This window comes from Solea senegalensis, linkage group LG6 (assembly GCF_019176455.1).
Source record: "Solea senegalensis isolate Sse05_10M linkage group LG6, IFAPA_SoseM_1, whole genome shotgun sequence".
NCBI classification, from domain to species: domain Eukaryota; kingdom Metazoa; phylum Chordata; class Actinopteri; order Pleuronectiformes; family Soleidae; genus Solea; species Solea senegalensis.
In genome coordinates this window covers 9,412,194-9,430,426 of record NC_058026.1, presented here as the reverse complement: position 1 = coordinate 9,430,426, position 18,233 = coordinate 9,412,194, and the positions used below count along the sequence as shown (strand labels likewise).

The 18,233-nt window shown below is 39.7% G+C and overlaps 1 protein-coding gene across 6 annotated transcripts in view; it reads left to right on the top strand.

Annotated features, from left to right (window-relative positions):
• The window catches only part of add3a (adducin 3 (gamma) a), an 86,723-nt gene that overhangs the window by 78 nt on the left and 68,412 nt on the right, over window positions 1-18,233 (top strand). For 3 of the 6 annotated variants that reach the window (XM_044028375.1, XM_044028368.1, XM_044028370.1), the window contains exons 1-2: window positions 7,567-7,648; window positions 14,083-14,120. The gene's annotated coding sequence lies outside the window, so the exon portion shown is untranslated. Of the gene's footprint in view, window positions 1-7,566; window positions 7,649-14,082; window positions 14,121-18,233 lie in introns of those variants that run through there. The other 3 variants (XM_044028372.1, XM_044028373.1, XM_044028374.1) reach the window with 3 other exon arrangements.

The window sequence follows — 18,233 nt, the reverse complement described above, 5'->3', positions numbered from 1 at the left end:
AGTGCTGCTCACCATCAAGTTGTTATCATTGGTGTTTCGGTGAAAACCACGAGGTAATCATTAGGATATAACACTATAACCAGAAATGTGAGGGTAAGTTTTATTTTGAACAGGTAAACCAGACATTTCCTTCACAACATTTATGCATTTTATGCAAATACATCCGAAAGAGTATGGATCCAAAATGTGTAAAACACTGTCAGTAAGCTTTTTATTAAATATTGGACAGTATTATCCCCTTCCTAGGCTCGAGTCTCTCTGAGTGGTCAGAATGTTTCTGAAAGACAGAAACAAGTGTCCCACCTGTTGTGTTATTAAACTACTTTGAAACAAGTTGATTTATTTTTGTGGAGATCAAAAGTAGTGTGTCTGCTCCAAGCAGCAACACTCACATGGGGGAATCACTACATCATGACAGGAGAGGTGAGCCACTGGGTGGAGAGGAACCTGGTGTTATGTGAAGTCAGGATTTCAGTCCTTTTAGTCAGACTGAGACATGTCATGTAAACGTGTTAGTGCGCCTAAATTTGAGCTAGTCTTAATCAGACTAACATACCCGGATAATGTGATTCATAGTCTGATTACTCCTGCATGTATATGTTTTGTCAGACTGGAGTCAGACTTGGTGTTCTGCACATGCACCAAAGTTTCCTCCCTGGTCTTTGACCCGGTAGTAGAAGGAGACCATGTTGAAACTGCAGCACTGTTACTGTTGAAAATCATATGGTTGTGGCGGCTTTCTTGGTACTCGGCAAGTTGTCCTATTGTTCGAGTCTTAGTCAGACTTAGCTTGATTAAACTGTGCATGTAAACATACTAAATTATTATATAATATATAATATTTTATTCCTAGTGAGCGTTCAGAAAAAGACTGGAAAACAAATCCTTTCATGACTCAGCTGTGGGTTCCAACCCAGTCTGATCTAAGCAACTACATAATTTGCAACACATCACTTAAAGACTTCTTATTGTATTGTTATTGAACCCAGTTGGGTGTGTGGATTGCAGCATGCAGTGAATGATATGAATAGATTGTATTCCTAGAATTTTTGCTTCAGTGGTAAAAGTAACTGGTAAAATGTCTTGTAAACTGGTTTATTCAGTGTATCCCACTGAGTGCAGGTTTTCAATATGAGTAAATTGCTCCATCCTGACGAAAACATTAACCGTTAAATGACCAACAGCTGTGTTTCTCTTCCTGCGTCCTCTTGACTTTCCACTGATATTCCCCTTTTTCTTCGTCTCTTCAAGGTCTACAGATTAAAATTCTGGATTCCTCCCACCAGCCCCCCTCCCCCTCTGTCCCTTCTCTTCCCCCCTCTCTCCCCCCTCAAATTGCATGTTGACCTGTAATGATTCTGTCAGAAAATCCATTTCTACACCAAAGTCTTAAGTAAAAAGAAAGGAAAAAAAGAGCTTAGACAAATATGTTAATTGTCTCCAAAAGGCATTTACTTTTACTTTTCATTTGTTTCCTTTCTCCGTCCTTATTTAGTTCTGCAGGGCTCTCTGAAAGCTGCGGATGTTCACCATATGGGTCTGAAATCCAAAACAGTATTCCACCCATTCTCTGAATCACTTGGATAAAGGGGCCCTAATTCTCAGGGACTTTCCAGAAATGATTAAACACATACCATATTTACTTTTCTTTGCTCAAATTTTTTTTTGTTATGCTTAAAGGTAGGGTGGGAGATCCTGGAAAAGCTGTTTGAGCAAGCTACATATTTAATTCAAAAGTCCAAGCAAGACTCTCCTACGAAGCCACACCTCCACAGCACAGGAACGTGCAATGCATACGAGCATTGGTCTCACACGGATTCACGAGCGCTGCATGGCATCGGTAACTTTCGGTGGCACAAACTTTTTTGGATACTTGACGAAAAACAGTGCAGCCCGTGTAGGTTTTGCATTTGCTTGGTCCTGAGATGAGGAGGCGTAATGAAGCCTCCTGGCATCAACATCAAGAAAGTTGTTGTGACTGTCATGCATGCAGCCAGTCAATCTGAATAGAGCATGCTCCTCTGCTGCCATATTGCATTTGTAATAAGCTTATACTGCTTTAACCTTTATATTGCTCACAGAATAACATTTAAATAGGGCAGAGCAGAGGGGAATCTCTTGTTTCAACACATCTGCAGAAGTCTCACTCTCTCCCTCTCTCTCCCTCTCTCCTGTTCATTTCCTCCCCTGCAGTGAAAGGTTTTATTATAACCAGAGCCACAATTGAGCCCAGTAAACATTAAGATTCATGTGGAGACACAGGAAGTTCAATGTCATTTATGGTGGGGGGGTGGAAGGACTGACATTCATAACAGAGCAGCTTTGACCAGTGCAGTGGGTGCTGTCTGCATGGACTGTTAATGAAGCATTAAGTCTTGATTGTCTAGGAATGTTTTTGTGGGAACGTAAGTGCGAGGAGGGGGATTTTATCGCTTTAGTGTTTTCATGGTACGTGTGAAGTGGAGCTTGCTCACGACTTCCAGCTCCTTCACTTCATTTCTGTCTCTGATACAAAAAGTTAAGCGTGACATTTTCACAGTAACTTTTTTCAAATGCATATGTGTGTTGGTGAGCCTGAAGCTATTTAAAATGCACATGGCTCAGTGAATTTGAACCTGTCCAGAGGACAGCGATGACTTCATCATTACCTCACCATGCTCTGCTAGAGGACTTATCAAAAACATGTGGCTCCACTCTCTCCTGCACACTGCAAATTGATTGAATCTTGGTTTCCAATATTTTCCCTTTGTTAGAGGAGGATATGTGTTTGCTCACAACCAGGCTTTTATTATGCTGGATTTACTTGTCTCTTCCTGGATTCTGACTTTGTCTGTCATTCATTTGGTTTGTCTCAGCGTGTAGCTCTGCTCTGGGTTTGGTCAGACAGGACTGAGGACCCACTAAATTGGACAGGATTATAGTCTCCGCCTGAGGAGTAAACATGTGCATACGTGTCTGTTACACCCGGTGAAACCAGATGAAAAACACAACAGGATATTTTATATATGCATTATTACACAATCTTACAGTACAGTCAAGCGTATTCATGTTTGCTGTCCTGTTGAACGTTGTGAATGAAAAGAAGACTGCACTCAGATGTCTTTTGCACTAATGTAATCTAACCAAGCTTGCTGCTGGATATAGATTCAAATTGAAAGCTCATTACAACAAACCTAATAAACATCTTCCCCTTCATGAACACTTCCTTGTACTTTCCCCTTTAATGATAACTTGAAATATAAATATGTCTAGAGAAAATTTACTTGTTCACATGTAATTTGGTTAGAGAAGCTAAACGAAGGGAAATTAAATCTTGCTAATAATGCTTTATGACACTAACTGGTGAGTTAACTGTCCGTCCATCCACCCACCCATTTTCTTGTTCTTTTCCAAGGTCAGGTCGCAGTGTCACCTTTGATTTCCTGATTCTGATTCACAAGGTTTCATTCATTTAGAGACATTTCAGTTTCAATAAGAATTCTGCTTGGTTAGTAAAGAGATTTTCAAAGAACGAATGCTCCAAATTGTACCACATTTGGATCTCTCTAACATTGTTAAAAATATTTATTTACATTACAAATTGACCTTGCGATGAGTGCAGTTGGCCTTTCTGCATGGAGTTTGCATGTTCTCCCCACGTGTACCTTGGTTTTCCCCCGGGTTTCTCCGGTTTCCTCCAACAGTCCAAAAACATGCAGATTAAGGGAAAAGGCAAATTGGACACTCTGAATTGACCGTAAGTGTGAGTGTGAGAGTGAATGGTTGTTTATCTCTATGTGACCCTGTGATGGACTGGCAGTCTGTCCAGAGTGTAGCCCGCCTTTCACCCTATGTCAGCTGGGATTGGCACCAGTGCCCACCACACCATGACCCTCATGTTTGGCCTGCATTCATTCCCCCATGATATGTTGTTTTGTGGTGACAATAGAGGACACAAAAAAACCTCCTGTCTTCTTGAGTGAACAGTCATGACCCCAAAGCATCTGAAAAGCATCATTTGGAAGTATTTCTGGTTCTACGCCATAGATGGCAAAATAACAAACAAAAGCTGTGGACTCAGCTGTTAGCTAAGCTCATGGTCATGCAAGACCATCACAGTCAAGTCTTGTGTGACCACGATAGTATTGCAAGACTTGTAAAGAGGATACAGGAAATGGCATTTATTAAAAGATCGATGTGAGGACCAGATCGAGATCCAGATTTTATTTTATTTTATTTTTTTAACCCAGCACATATGAAATCCCTCCAGCAAGTTCTTCGTCTTCCCTGGTGTCTCTTCTATATGCTTAGCATGTTCTCAGGAAAACGTCTTGTGGCAGAACTCATTTCAGCTGCTCAATCTCATTATTTCAGTCACTCCCCTGAGTTTGGGGACCATAGTCAACAATGAATGCATGTTCTTGCAGACAGTTTAGGTTGTTAGCTGGCGTTATAATAGAGCGATGTCTCCATTTCCACCCTTTAAATATAGAAAAATAAATGAGTCCTTTATCAGTCCCAAATTCCTTCTCAGGATGGGTTCTGCATTGAACCCATCCTCTACTAGAAACCGTCCTAGAATTAGGAGCAGCGGGGCAGCCACTGAGCAGTGGCTGGTGGGGACTCGAACTGGCAGCCCTCCGGTTACAAGCCAAGTTCCCTCTCCACTCGGCCATGGGCTTATTATTTGAGAAGGTTATTGTTTATTCTACTTCAGAGAGGATTAAAAATAAGTTGCACCTGGCAACAACACTGTTACAACATTTCTGATTATTTTTACACAGTGGCTACTGGTCATTTACCTCGTGTGAATGCTTGTTTGTTTAGTTTTGATCCCTCTGGTGTAGTTCTCCAGCACGTCTACGGATCTATAACTTCAGTGTTGGTTTTTATGCTCTGATTCCCTGAAGTGAAAGACTCTGACAAAACGGAACAGTCTCTCATTTCATGCTATTGTGCACGCACAGACAGACTGCCGTTTGATGTGATACATGTGTGGGCTAAGTGTTTAGATTCCACAGTTGTTTGGTTGCCAGTGCCAGAGGTCCCAGTGGGTTGGAGTTAGAATAACCTTATTATACACTTGTGGGTGGATGTGTTACTTAGAGTATCTGACCCCACATGGAGTAGACAGTCCAGGTTTGGGAAGTGTGTATGTCCATATGTGCATCCATAGGCCATGTACATACGCGTCTGAGCTCTTAATATGTTTGTGGTTAAACAGGCCTTCCTCTGTTTGTGTGAGGGGGGCAAAGTCTCTGGCAGACAGTCAGCTCCGGCCAGCATGGGTCTTCCCCATGCAGCGGAGAGGCATTTGGCATGGATGTTAGAGTGCAGTGACCATGGCAACGGGTCAGCCTCTAACCATGGGAGAGGGAGAGGTGCCAAGTTTTGGGCCAAATGAGCTTTTGAGGCGGACAGCGGCTCTTTTGATCCCTGTGGCTGTCACCTTATGAAAGTGTCTTTCTGAGGGTTAAACATTTGAGATGGTGAAAGTTCAGAGCTGACATTGGAATGTTGACTCCACCAGACGATTAACGATGAGACAGAATTGTTCTGTCTTATCTGAAAGTACGTTATTATGATTCAGTCACTGGGATTAGGCAGTTGTGCCAATGTCAGCTCAAAGTCAACAACTCTGTCAAACAAAAATACAAAGGATTTGGTGTTGAAGCCTTAATTCTTCATTCCATTTTTGATTTAATTTGTAGATCTTACTGTTAATGACTGATGCCACTGTGAACAGAGAATGACCCTGATGTGGTATGCTGTTATGGCTGGACTGTGTGCCAGATAGTTTGCAGCCATGGGGCACTATGATTGTCTTTGTCTGTGTGCATTATTATGGACATTGTGTCTAAAATCTTCTAGTTCTACTCAATTAATAGACATTAGTCATTCCTCTCGCTCCCTCCCTCCCTCTCTCTCTTTGTCGCCATCTCGCTCTGTGTGTTTGTTTGTGTGTGTGGAGTCTAAGTATTATGTTGCTGCAACTTGGGTCTGGCACAATGTGGAGACTTGTTTTCCTTCTGGGAATAAAAAGCATGTCCCCGCAACTTATTACATCATTACATGGTGAAGACATGCTTTTACATTATACAAGTTATGTTGCGTTTTAGTAATGTCCTGATACAACTTTTCCACTTCCGATATGATACCGATATTGCAGCCTTGAGTATTGGTTGATACCGATATCGATCCGATACGATATCAGCACAAATCATATCCATATCTTATATCCGAGATTTTAGAGGCAGTCCGATATAATCCGATACTCGTTTTTTGGCTTATATCGGACCGATATCTGATAACAATATCGGATCGGAACATCACTATGAGTTTAAGCATACTCTAACTCCTTATGGTTACTCTCATGGTAAGGAAAGAAATCATGGTAACACAACTGTATGTGTGTGTGTATGTATGCATGCATGCTTCTCTTCTCTTCTCTTCTCTTCTCTTCTCTTCTCTTCTCTTCTCTTCTCTTCTCTTCTGTCTCCTGCCCTGTTGCTCTGCTGTTTTATTACCCTGCTATAAAAGTCCTACTTAAAAACATAACTCTTCCGAACGTATGTAGACGCATAAAAATTCACAGTTGAGTCCCGAATCCGTCCTGCAGTGACATTCAACTCTGATTGTCTTCTTTCTTCACACTGAGTGACTTCACTGAGCGCAGTAGTGCGACCTTCTTCTCCACTGAACTTCATTGTAATCGTTGTGCTGTATTATTCATTGTTTAAAGGGACACACACACACACACACACACACACTTCTGGAATTAATTCCTCCCAGTCTAGTCCACACAGCATGTTGATGCTGTATGAGGTTTGTGACAAGCGTTCTGCCTGATAAAAATAAAATGTAGTCAAACTTGTTGCACTATTGCTTTCTAAGTAGGTTAACCACGAGCTGCGTCATTTATCAGCACCATATCAGTTTACATTACTTGTTTAGTTGCTATTTGAATGGCTCTCTCGTGTGTATTGTGTCATACACCAGTGGATTTGCTTCCTTCTTTGTTTGATTGCTTAATCTTGTTCTTGATGTAATATATATGTACTACATAGAGCATTATTTCTCCATTAATCGAGCAATCGTTTGGTCCATAAAATGTCAGAAAATGTTGATCAGGATGATGTTCTCAAATGTCTTTTCTTGTTGTCTTGTCCAAAAAGCAAATAAACCATAAAACATTCACATTTAAGAAATTGAAAAATCAGAAAACTTGCTTTAATTCCTTAAAAACACTCACTCAATAATAATAATAATAATTCTTATTATTATGATAATGAATCATTTTGCTTTGTAGTTAAAACAAGACATTTAAGAACATTATAATTTGAAGGTTTGGGACACACTGATCAACATTTCCTGACATTTTATGGACCAGTAAATGGTCTGATATGACATATGTGAACTGTTGTTGGCCTCCTATATCCAGGAAACATGCTTTATTGCCTCTCTGACCAAACAACTACATTTACCACATCATCTGCCACTGTTTTAGCAGACACACCCATGCCTTGGTTCCTGTTTGTGGACACACACACATGCATTGCACACACATACACACATACACACCATGGTATTGTCACATCACACGCCCAGAGGCAAATCACACTTGGCAGCACTGAGATTAGCTGGTTGCTGGATCCCGGTGTTGCTGTGGGTATGTAACTGTGCTGTGCTGCACCGTTGTCTCGTCTCTAACTGGGTCAGCCTGTGAACTAAACAATGGTTCTTGAACTAATGCACCGTGTCAGCATTGCAGAGTGTGTCTGTGTCACATTGTCGTGTTTTGGTAGTTCTATGTTGTCTTAGTCATAGTTTTATTAGTTTAATTTTAATTTTGTGTGCTTTACTTTACAAGACTGTGCTGATGTTTACATGGGTAATAACCTGATTAGTTGTGCACTTGTGCTTTCCAGTCATCGCTTGTCAGTCAGTTGTGTGTTACTTCACTGCTCCTAGTTAGTTATTGGGTGTATTTAAAGGTTTGGTACAGGAATAAGAGACTAGATCCATATGGCCACAATCTACAGTTTATTTATTATTTTATAGCACTCGTAATTGCAGTTCGGGTAACTTACGAAAACAGTGTTGCGTTAGATCCTGTTCAGATGTCAACACAACCCCTCCTTAATTAAAGAACGATGCACAATACTGACAAAAGTGCTGTGGAAAAAAAAGACAGCGATAAACAAGATATAAAACCACACAGCTTTATAAATCAAGTATGTCATGTTTTCTTTATTCTGATGTCGTGATGGGCTTCAATTCAATTTGTACTCCGTCATACTCAGTTAATCTGGGAGAGTGTGTCGATGTCAGTCTGCACACAAGATCATTTTGACAGAATTTCAACTGAATTCATTCACAGTGTTACAGTCTTACACATTTTAGCAAGAGTCCATAAAACCTCATTAAATAGTTGTCAACCCTTGACAGTGACAGCACTGTAAACTTCATCCAATGCAAATTCAATCAGTTTTTCCTTTAAGTCAATAAACAGATCCTCATGACAAACGTACAGTTTCCACCTTATCAGTTCCCTGTCCTGATGAACGGACACCCTCATACACACAGTTTCCACTGAGGATGTATCTGGTCAGAGCCAGGGGGGGAGATACCGATGTCACATGTGCTTGGTGTTGTCACATGTCTTGGACTCGCGTCGCAGGATGGGAAATACGGGGAGGCCATATTTCCTTTACCTCGGCAAAGGAAATCGGTCAACAGGACCCATCTTTTGTTCTGTCCCTTCCAGGGCAGTTACTGATTCACTCGAGTTGGAAGTTAGACAAACACAGCATGTAGCACAAGGTCATGCGATATATCCGCCTCTGTTGACTTTATGGGCCAATGACACCATGTAGTGCTTCAAGAACAATTGTTTATGACTTGCACGAGTGATGTCATACTTGGTAAAATGAGTGCAGTGGCGTGTCCTTTACATGATGTCATTTATTTTAGCCCAACTTTGATGTTGTTCTGCTTTGGGAAAATCTGTTTTATGTTGTCTGGCACAATATAACACGGGGGAACTGTCAAAATCTCTCTATGGTTTGCTTAAAAGCTAGATTGTTCTTTAATCTTTGAATTGCCCGACCCCAGCTTACAGTAACCCAGTATTCAGCAATCATTTGTCACATCTTGTTATTTGATTTAAAGTGCATATTTCTGTATTGAAACACTTAGTTTTGTCAGGGTCCCTGCCATCAAAAGCCTGAGCTATATTGGTGCTGTTTTCATTGGCAGTTGGAGCTGGGAGTGCAACTCTAAGCTGGTCAAGACAAATAGATTTGGTTTAGTGATAAATGTGAGGGGAGAAGGCTTTCTCAATCAGCCTACAAAAGCTTCACAAGTTTATATCATGTGTGTTTGTAGATTAACACTAATAAAAGTAAGTAAGTAGTACTAAGTAAGTTAGTGCTGGTGTTTAGTCTACTTCCTTCTGGTTTTAATCATCCATTACTTCATATTCCTTTATGGCTAATAGATTACAAGATTAGAATACTAACACCACGTCACTTCTCGTTGGTAAATATGAAGTGACACATGACATTTATTTCAATGATCTCATCTGACTTCCATCTTCCATCAAGAAAGCAGCTGTCAAAACTGTTCCTGTGGGAAGACGTAAATTGCCATGTTCGATCCTTTTGGTAAAGGGTCGATAAAGTACAGATGTAGAAGTTGGGGAAAATGGAATCAAGCTGTATTTTTACAGTGGCCTCTCATTTACAGGAGTTTTATCGTAGTTACATTGATTTTTCTTGATGATTTTGCATTTCTTGATCCCGGTATTGTAAAGTCTCTCTATGAGAGAGAAACCTGTTTTACTTTAAAGGCACCAAACAGTGCTTGGATGTATTGGTTGAATACAAATGGCCTGTGTAAAAATAATAAATACCAAAAGTACTAGCCTTATTCTCTTCCTTAAATTGACCAAAAGCCATTCAGTTAATCACAGTATGCTTATACTTTCATTTTGGCAGCACATTAGGTCGTTTTATGTGTCGACTATACGGCCTATATCACATTATAAATCAATCCTTGAGTGTGTCAGAACAAACTTCCTAAGTTGTATCCGCTCCAGAGATGATGCTGTGAGGAAGAGTCTGCTGCCCGCTGGGACTAACGGAGTATCACATTTTTGAGTTGTTGTAATAAAAACAGATGAAAACATAACGGAGTGTTCAATGGGGGTAGGGTTAGGCCAGTTGTGTCATGTACTCTGCCTGAACTCATCCCTCAACGAGGCTCTCTTCCTGTTAATACAGCTGTCTGTGTGATGGCGAGGCAAACTGCCAGAAGTGAAACAGATTAACCTGAGAGAGAAAGCAGTGCCGTATCTAAATTATAGACTACAGTTAATAGCCTTTGCTAACTATTGTATGCTTGTCTTGTATGAGGAATGCAAATAAATTGTCGTACCTTGTGAAAAACTGCTCCACCTGATGGGAATTCAGCTTTTTCCTCAAGTTGTTCTTTGGCCAGGTAGTTTGAATTTCATTTTAGAATACAGCCAATCAAATCAGCTTGAAAGTGTTTTACATACTTTGTCTCGATGCAGCTGGAGATGTAATGTTTCCTGGGGTCATCAGGTGTTAAATCCTTTAAAACCTAACCCTCAAATTTTGTTTTTGCTTATTTTAACCATAAAAGGACCAGGAAGTGAAAGTGCTTTAGTCCATTTTTCCAGAATAACTTCCAATGTCTGGCAGTTATTTACAATGTACTGCATGTTAAAATACTGTTTTAACAATTTAAAATGAAGAACAACATAAAGGTTTATTTACAAAAACACTGCAGTTGTACATGAACAACACATTTTGCGTGTTAAATTTAAAATTTGAAGAATGTAAAACATATTTCCACTAAAATAGTTTGAGGCTGCTTCACTGGCTTCCTGAAACAGCGCAAGTGAAATTACCGTAATAACCACACGTCGGCTTTGATGTGCAACTTCAAGCTTTTGAGAAACCATTGTGGCGTCGTGTAACTGCAATAATGCAGACTGCGCTTGTGCAAACATGTCGTCAGCGATATGCTTGGTTTTAAATAGTTACGGGTCTTTCAGCATCATCATACACCCTCGCCCAAGCGACCCAGCTGGGGTTCATCAAGCCCCAACTCAGCAGCAGCAGCAGCACATCAACTTGCACACTATGTTTATCCTCCAATTTGAAATTGTTTCATTAGAGAATAGACTCAGTGGACTCTTGTACTCACACATTCAGAGGAAACTAAAACCAGACTTGTATTACTTCTAAGCAGTGGTCAAAGAACACGGTGGAATACTTTGCTCTCATGTGTGATCACTGGTGTTAATTGGTTTATTTTCTGGCCTGAACAACATTTGATGAAAAGTCATCTGCAGATATTTCCTGCCTCGTGATCACAGTCTGGCAGACCGTCTTATCTTCCATCTGCTCTGACGCTGATGAAAAGCTAAACATATTATAACACAGGATCAACATTTTTTGTTTCTCTGCTTACAGACTGACACCCTGCTCTGGTGTCGAATTTGTGTCCCTTACTTCACCTTTCATAGTCTAGATAGAACGTCTCATTTCATTCACGTATCCTCAATCAGTGACCTCATCTTGTTAAGTAAGGCCTAATAAATACCCTTGAAACTTCTTTGGTTTTGTGTGCCTGGACATTCACCAAGTCAAGCCACCACAGCAGTCAGCCGAAACAGGTTATGTAACTGTGCTCGTTTTCATTATTATGACAAGCCTCTCATGTACAGTGTATGACTTGTTTAACCACTTAGAAGTGCACTTTATTTTGATTATTCAGTTGACCTGGTTAAAGGTCAATTATGGCCTTGATACAGATTATTTGTTTCAATACCAGTTTTATTGAGTCATTTTAACAAAAAAACATGGCAATGTGCTTTTGTTAAAATTCTTGATTTAGCTGTTGAATCTTGTTGAAGTTTTATACCTAGCCAAAAGTTAAGTCAATACCACAAAAGTCCTGAGTTTGATTCCCTGCCCTAGTGTTAGTGATATGCAGGCCTCTTATTGCTTTTTCTATGGTTATCTGTGTACGAATGCACACTTACACACCTCCTCATTGTGCACCAGAAAACTGAAGGAAAATGAATTACTCCATCTCCACTAACAATACGTCCCCACCATATTCAGCAGGTGGTTTCGGTTACTTTTTATTCCGCCAACCTGGACAGAACTGCAGTATTACGACTTCTCAGGTGTTCCATAACCGTTTGCACATATCCCAGAAGTGGAAGATACACCGCTAACAGTTATGACCACAGTTACTGTTTGTCATTCTGACTGATCAGCTTATGGCCTTTTTACTAAACACAGTGAGTCCTGTGTCGGGATGAGCCGATGCGATACTCAATACTGGTCAGAATCACTGGATTGGATATCGGACATATAAAAATGTATAATCTGATACAATCCGAAAAATCCTTCATCGCAGTGTAAATAAATATCAACAAAATCATTTTAGCTGAGTCATATTGTGGGCTGGTTATTTCTTCTTTATGGGAAAATAATGTTGGATATTCATGTCTTTGAAATAACTTTAAATTATTTAAAAGATGTAAAATGACTGTATCGGACTGAGTTTGTGGTGGTATCGCACCGTCCATAGTCCAACTAGTTTTGACTCCTAACCCAACCGTGACGAACATATTTGCACAGGTTGCTCTCTCTACATAGTGTTCCATATTTTGTCGACATAAATTTGGAAAATTTATGTTAGATGTTATTTTGAGCCAATCCCAGAATTCCCAGTAGCCATTACCATTAGACTGGAATGCAGGCGTAGCACCCTCAGCAATAACACATCTCACATGCTATCAATAGCCCTCGTATTCTCCTGTCCTGAGCTGTGCTCCCCTGGTGTTGACACAGTTGGTGTTTGTGTAGATGACATAGATGGCTGTCAAGGGCAGATTGCCTTCCACTCCATGTAGCCAGCCACCATTTACAGTACAGAGACGCCGCTCAATCTCTGCAGCTACAACTGATGACCAAGAACACACAGGGGTCGTAGAGATTCACAGTCAGTTTGGGCAATAATTCAATAGCAATATACAGTATCTATATCACAACATTATTCTCTTCAATAGTAATTAAACACAAACATTTCTGAAAGCCAAAATGTGGGTCAAATGACTATTTTAGATTAAATATTGTCCTGACCTATAAACATCATGCTCTACAGACAGAAGATAACACCTTTGTTTCTCACAGATCTGCATAAATATCACACAGTAATCATTTTAAATGTGTTATTCAACTGAAAATGAGAATGATTATGTAAAAACTACCATTTCCTTTCGCATCAGGAGTCAAGTCATAATTTCAGTCAAATTCATCACAACTCCATATTTATTCAAAGTCTTTCAGCCCTATTCCTTATAGAGCTCTGGGTGTCACGTGACTCAGTTTGTTTACTCAGCCATGTTGGCAGGAAAAGTTTCTGCAAAACTTAACGCCACCAGTCCCGGTTTCAGGCTGTCAGAGTTCACCTCACACTTGAAATCCATGGAGATGGAGCAATCTATTGCAGAACTAAATCTATCTGACTCTTATAATGCCCCCATGGTGCTTTTTATGGAGTATGGAAACCGCCAGAATGAACATTATTCCAGACCTGCAGTATTCTGACAAACGTTCCTTCATCCTACCTTGGAGAACACTTAGACATTGCTTTAAAAAACATGTAAAAGAAACAAGATATTAAAGTTAGTTAGTGTTGGATTCTGTACTGGATATCAAGTGATCACTTCACAAGTAGAATTCATTGCCTATGGGTTCCTTCTGCTCCATCTTGTATTATGGCAGTGATTCACCCCCGTCACCTCATGGGATCTTTGGGGATCCGGCACAGTTTTCTCCCACCTGCTTGCCCCTGACTGTTTCAGTATTCCAGAGCACAATAGCTATATATGGATATATATTACAGGGTATATCTTAGAACTTAATTCTATGTTCATGTGAAAGGTTACTTCACCTCAGACAACTCACTTGGCTGAGGTTCCTGTTTAACTGTAGCAGACCTCAGGAGACTTGGATGCCGAAAGTAATTATGTGTTTATGTCTGTTTTTGTCCTAGTTGGCGAGACAACATTAAATCAAGCTGTCCCCAGAGAGGTAAGACACCTGTTGATTGCATCAGAAGCGTGGCACTGTGTGGAGTATTATTTTATTCCATAAAAGTCGTAGCTGGTGCGAAATGAAGTTTAAAAAAGTATGGCATGTAGTGTTGACTGAAGTGGAAAAACACCTCCACCCTCTACTTTGTTTTTTTTTTGTTTTTTTGTCAAGGACTCAGGGAGTATATAAAGTGTAATAGTGAGGTTTTTTTGGTAGAACCTTGAACAAATTACATGTATTTGGTCTGTGCTAAGTTTAAAAACTGCATCTGGTCAGACCTTTTACTGTGCTGGAAGTTATCCTGTGAAGGAAATTGTGACAGGCTCCTCTCTCTCTCTGTTTGTACAGCCCTACCTTGAGAGCTTTCTCCATTAGGGGAAAAGTCTAGAAACCAACTAGTAACATTCAAGCTCCATTTTGTGGCACATTTGTTCTTTGAAGTCCTCTCTTCTTATACATCTTTCGTTCTACACCTTCCAAGTCTTGGCTCTCACAAACATGCTATAATATGTCTGGGTCAATTTGTCATTTTCTCCTTTTTCTTTATACAATTTGAACTGACATGATCTCATTTGTTGCAGTACTTCCTGCTAAATGTCAAATCTATGCCTATTCCCAGTCTGTGTTCTTATTTCTTTCTTAACTCCTTATTCTCTCACTACTTCAGTGTCCCTTCCTGTTGTGATTTATCTTTTTTCCCCCCATAGTTTTGGTACATTCACATCCACTTTTAAACCAGTTGTCAATGTATTGGTTCAAGACTGAAATTAAGATGCGCAAGTGTCACATTTCTGGACTCTTTAATCCCACAAATGTTTCACAATAATAAGGAAAAGTTGGAGTGCTTTGAAACTGCTAAAGGCTGTGATGTCGTCAAAGATACTTTTCACTGTCTGTTTTTCTATGAAATTTTTCTGTTTAGCTTGTGGTAAAAAATAAGCTGAGAGCTTTATTGTCAAGAAAAGTAGTGTGGCTCATTTGAATGTCTGCTCTAATCTGATACCATGCGTCCAGTGTGGCCCCAGAACTGAGCAATGATTCCAAACCTTTTGGCAAGTCACTGTACTCAGATACTTGGGTTTCAGTTATGTTCCACTCTGTCTAGAACATCAAATGGAACCCCTTCTGACCAGTGGTTTGCTCAATATGATTTTTTTTTACACTCCACCTTTATCAACGATGACTTTTTTTAATCTAGCACAGAGGTTGACTACTGTTTTAGTCTGAGGGTTTCTAAATATTTTCTCTTTGGCTTCATCAAGCATTTTCAGATCAGTTATGCACTAAACAACAGCTGTCGCATAAAACGGAACGTGTGACTGTGGTTTCTTGAATTGTAAATCTGGAAATGTTTGTGTATGAAAACTGAACTCATACTCATGAAAGTGCCTCACGGGTGCCGTCAAATTTTCGAACTCAATCTAATCTTGTTACAAAAAACTCAGTTATCTTGTAACATGAGGAATTTGTGTCTTTTGCGACACCGAATTTAACACCGGGATTCCCACTCGACAGCGTTATGATTTAGTTTGCCAGTTAGAGTGCGAACAACAGCAAACACATCTGGATAAGCTCCCTAAAGTTCCATTTGTCACTTGCATCATAATACGAGGGGGATTAACAGCTCTCCCATAATCTCCCAATGAGTGTCATAATGTCATTTAGTCTAGACTGCATTAATATCAGGATTTCAAGAGCAATACAAACCACTGAGATAAAGTTTTTGGTTATTTCTTTCCACACCATTTAATTTTTCAGCCTCTATTTAACCAAGTTAGTCCCACTGAGATCGCAGAACTGTTTTACAAGAGAGACCTGGCCAAGATAGCAGCAACACATTTACAGTATTGTTAAATAAAAAACAGACAATTAATAATTGGCCAAATAAAAAGAGCTTTAGCTTTTTTAACAACATACAGAATGTGCTCCTTAAAAGACAAGTGGTCATCAGTTGTAAACTCTAGATATTGAAAAGTAGGTACCAAATGTATTTGTTGACGTTGGTAAAATATTCTCAGACAGTTGCTATTAAGTTGTTATAAAGTTGCTGACAGGTCTGAGCCATGTGTTCCAGATGATGGCCGTCTGAAGAAATGGTGAACTTTAACCATCAAACCAAAAATAATAAACAGAAATGAGGGCTACTGGTGGTAATTCAGTTAAGTATTTTTGCTTGTGCCATTGTGGCTTTAAAAAAAATAAATAAATAAACCAGCCACCCCCATATGGCCATTTGAGAGAATTCAATTTTCAGGAACTTCCATGTTAGATTTACTTCCCAGACCCATTTTTATATATATATATATGTATGTATATATATATATATATATATATATATATATATATATATAATCCAGTCTATTCTCTTTGCAGCCTTTTCCTCCATTGTTATTATGAAAGTATTGATTACAGCTGCTTTGGTGGTTCATTTTTAATGTTTCATTGCTTATTTCTTTATCTAACTTCTGGACCTATTTAAACCTTGGTCTGCAGATCCAGAGGTTGGTAAGGAGAACTAATCAAAAACACAAAGGGAGAGAACAGAGATGTAAAGCACACATGGCTGCTGAAGCATTTATTGGAGTAAGAAAGCTAAGGTCAGAACTTTCCACTGGTCATTTTCTCTTTCTTCAGCTGGTTGAAATGTCATTATAAAGAGTTTTTACAGAAATATGATCAGCTTTGCAGAGTAGACTTAACAAAAAAGTTATGATTTTTGGACATGGGCTTGTTATTCTGTGAAGCAAAAGTGGTAGTTTATAATTTAATGCCATTATATTTTTGTCCACCTCAGTCTGGCAGTAATATGAACTTAATAATAGCAGCTGAAGAAAAAGAAGAAATGGTTTTCTTTTTAGCGTCTTGCATTTTCTTGTCCACTGTAAACCAACAGTAGCGTTATATCATCACCTTCATTTACCTGAAATGACTGTATTTTCCCACTGGTCCTTTTCCTATTACCAACATTCTCCTCTCAAAAGCAGCTTCTGAAACCTCCAGGCTGCTGTCACCAGATGGCTTTTCCACGTTGAACACTTGATTTGCTCAGCACTGACATCTAATCTTCTGTCATTCGAATGACTCCACAGTTGATCTCAGTGTTGGTTAAATAACCATCAATACCGTTAGAAATTGCATGAATTAGGGATGGGAATCCCAGGTTAGCTCCCAATATGATACGCGATACATGGTCCGCGATACCAATAATATCACGATGCAACGATTCTGTGATAATCAAGTATATGGGAAGACAGTCATATAGCGATACGTCACAATATCTGTCTAACTGAACAAAACGAAACACCCGTGAGAAGTTAAAAGTGCAGGATTTATCTATTTCTTCACAACATGGAGAACAAAGTGCATACTGTGTAAAGCACTGTTTCCCAACCCTGGTCCTCAGGGAACACACCTGATTCAGATGACCCGCTCGTTATCAGGCTTCTGCAGAGCTCGATGACGAGCTGATCATTTGAATCAGGTGTGCTGGAGCAGGGTAGGTAGCTTCTACCCAAGCTTCCCCCAATTCATTTGAGCAGCCGCGCCATGAGGAGACATCAAGTTACGATGCCCGGTGAGTGAAACTGGCAGGGACTGTTTACAAAATATCGATATTGGCCCTGGCGTATCAATTCTCGTGTTACACGAGCAAGGGCGACAATGTATCACCAAATTGAAATTTGGACACACAGCCCTAGCATTAGTATTCTACTAATTTGTGTAGTTGGTGTATTGTGCATGTGGTGGCAGTGCAATCACCAGTAAAATGTAAAATGTGTGTGTGTGTGTGTGTGTGTGTGTGTTCTTTTTAAACATGACAAAGTGTTCCATTGAATAATGGTCGGCTAAGTTTTCAGCAAGTGGTTGTGGTTAATGCAAAGTGCATAAATGCCACACCAGACCCAGAGACTGAGGTTTGCCTCACTGATTCCCATCTGTGGTTGAAGCAACAAAGGCCCTTTTAGTTTAGATATAAGATATTAGGCTGTATGTAAATACATTGTTATCAGTGTCATGCTCAATTCTACATTCTCCTGATGTGTTCCCTATCCACATATGTTATGCACCGCATGTAAACAGAAAACAATTTGGTTGCATTTACATACATTT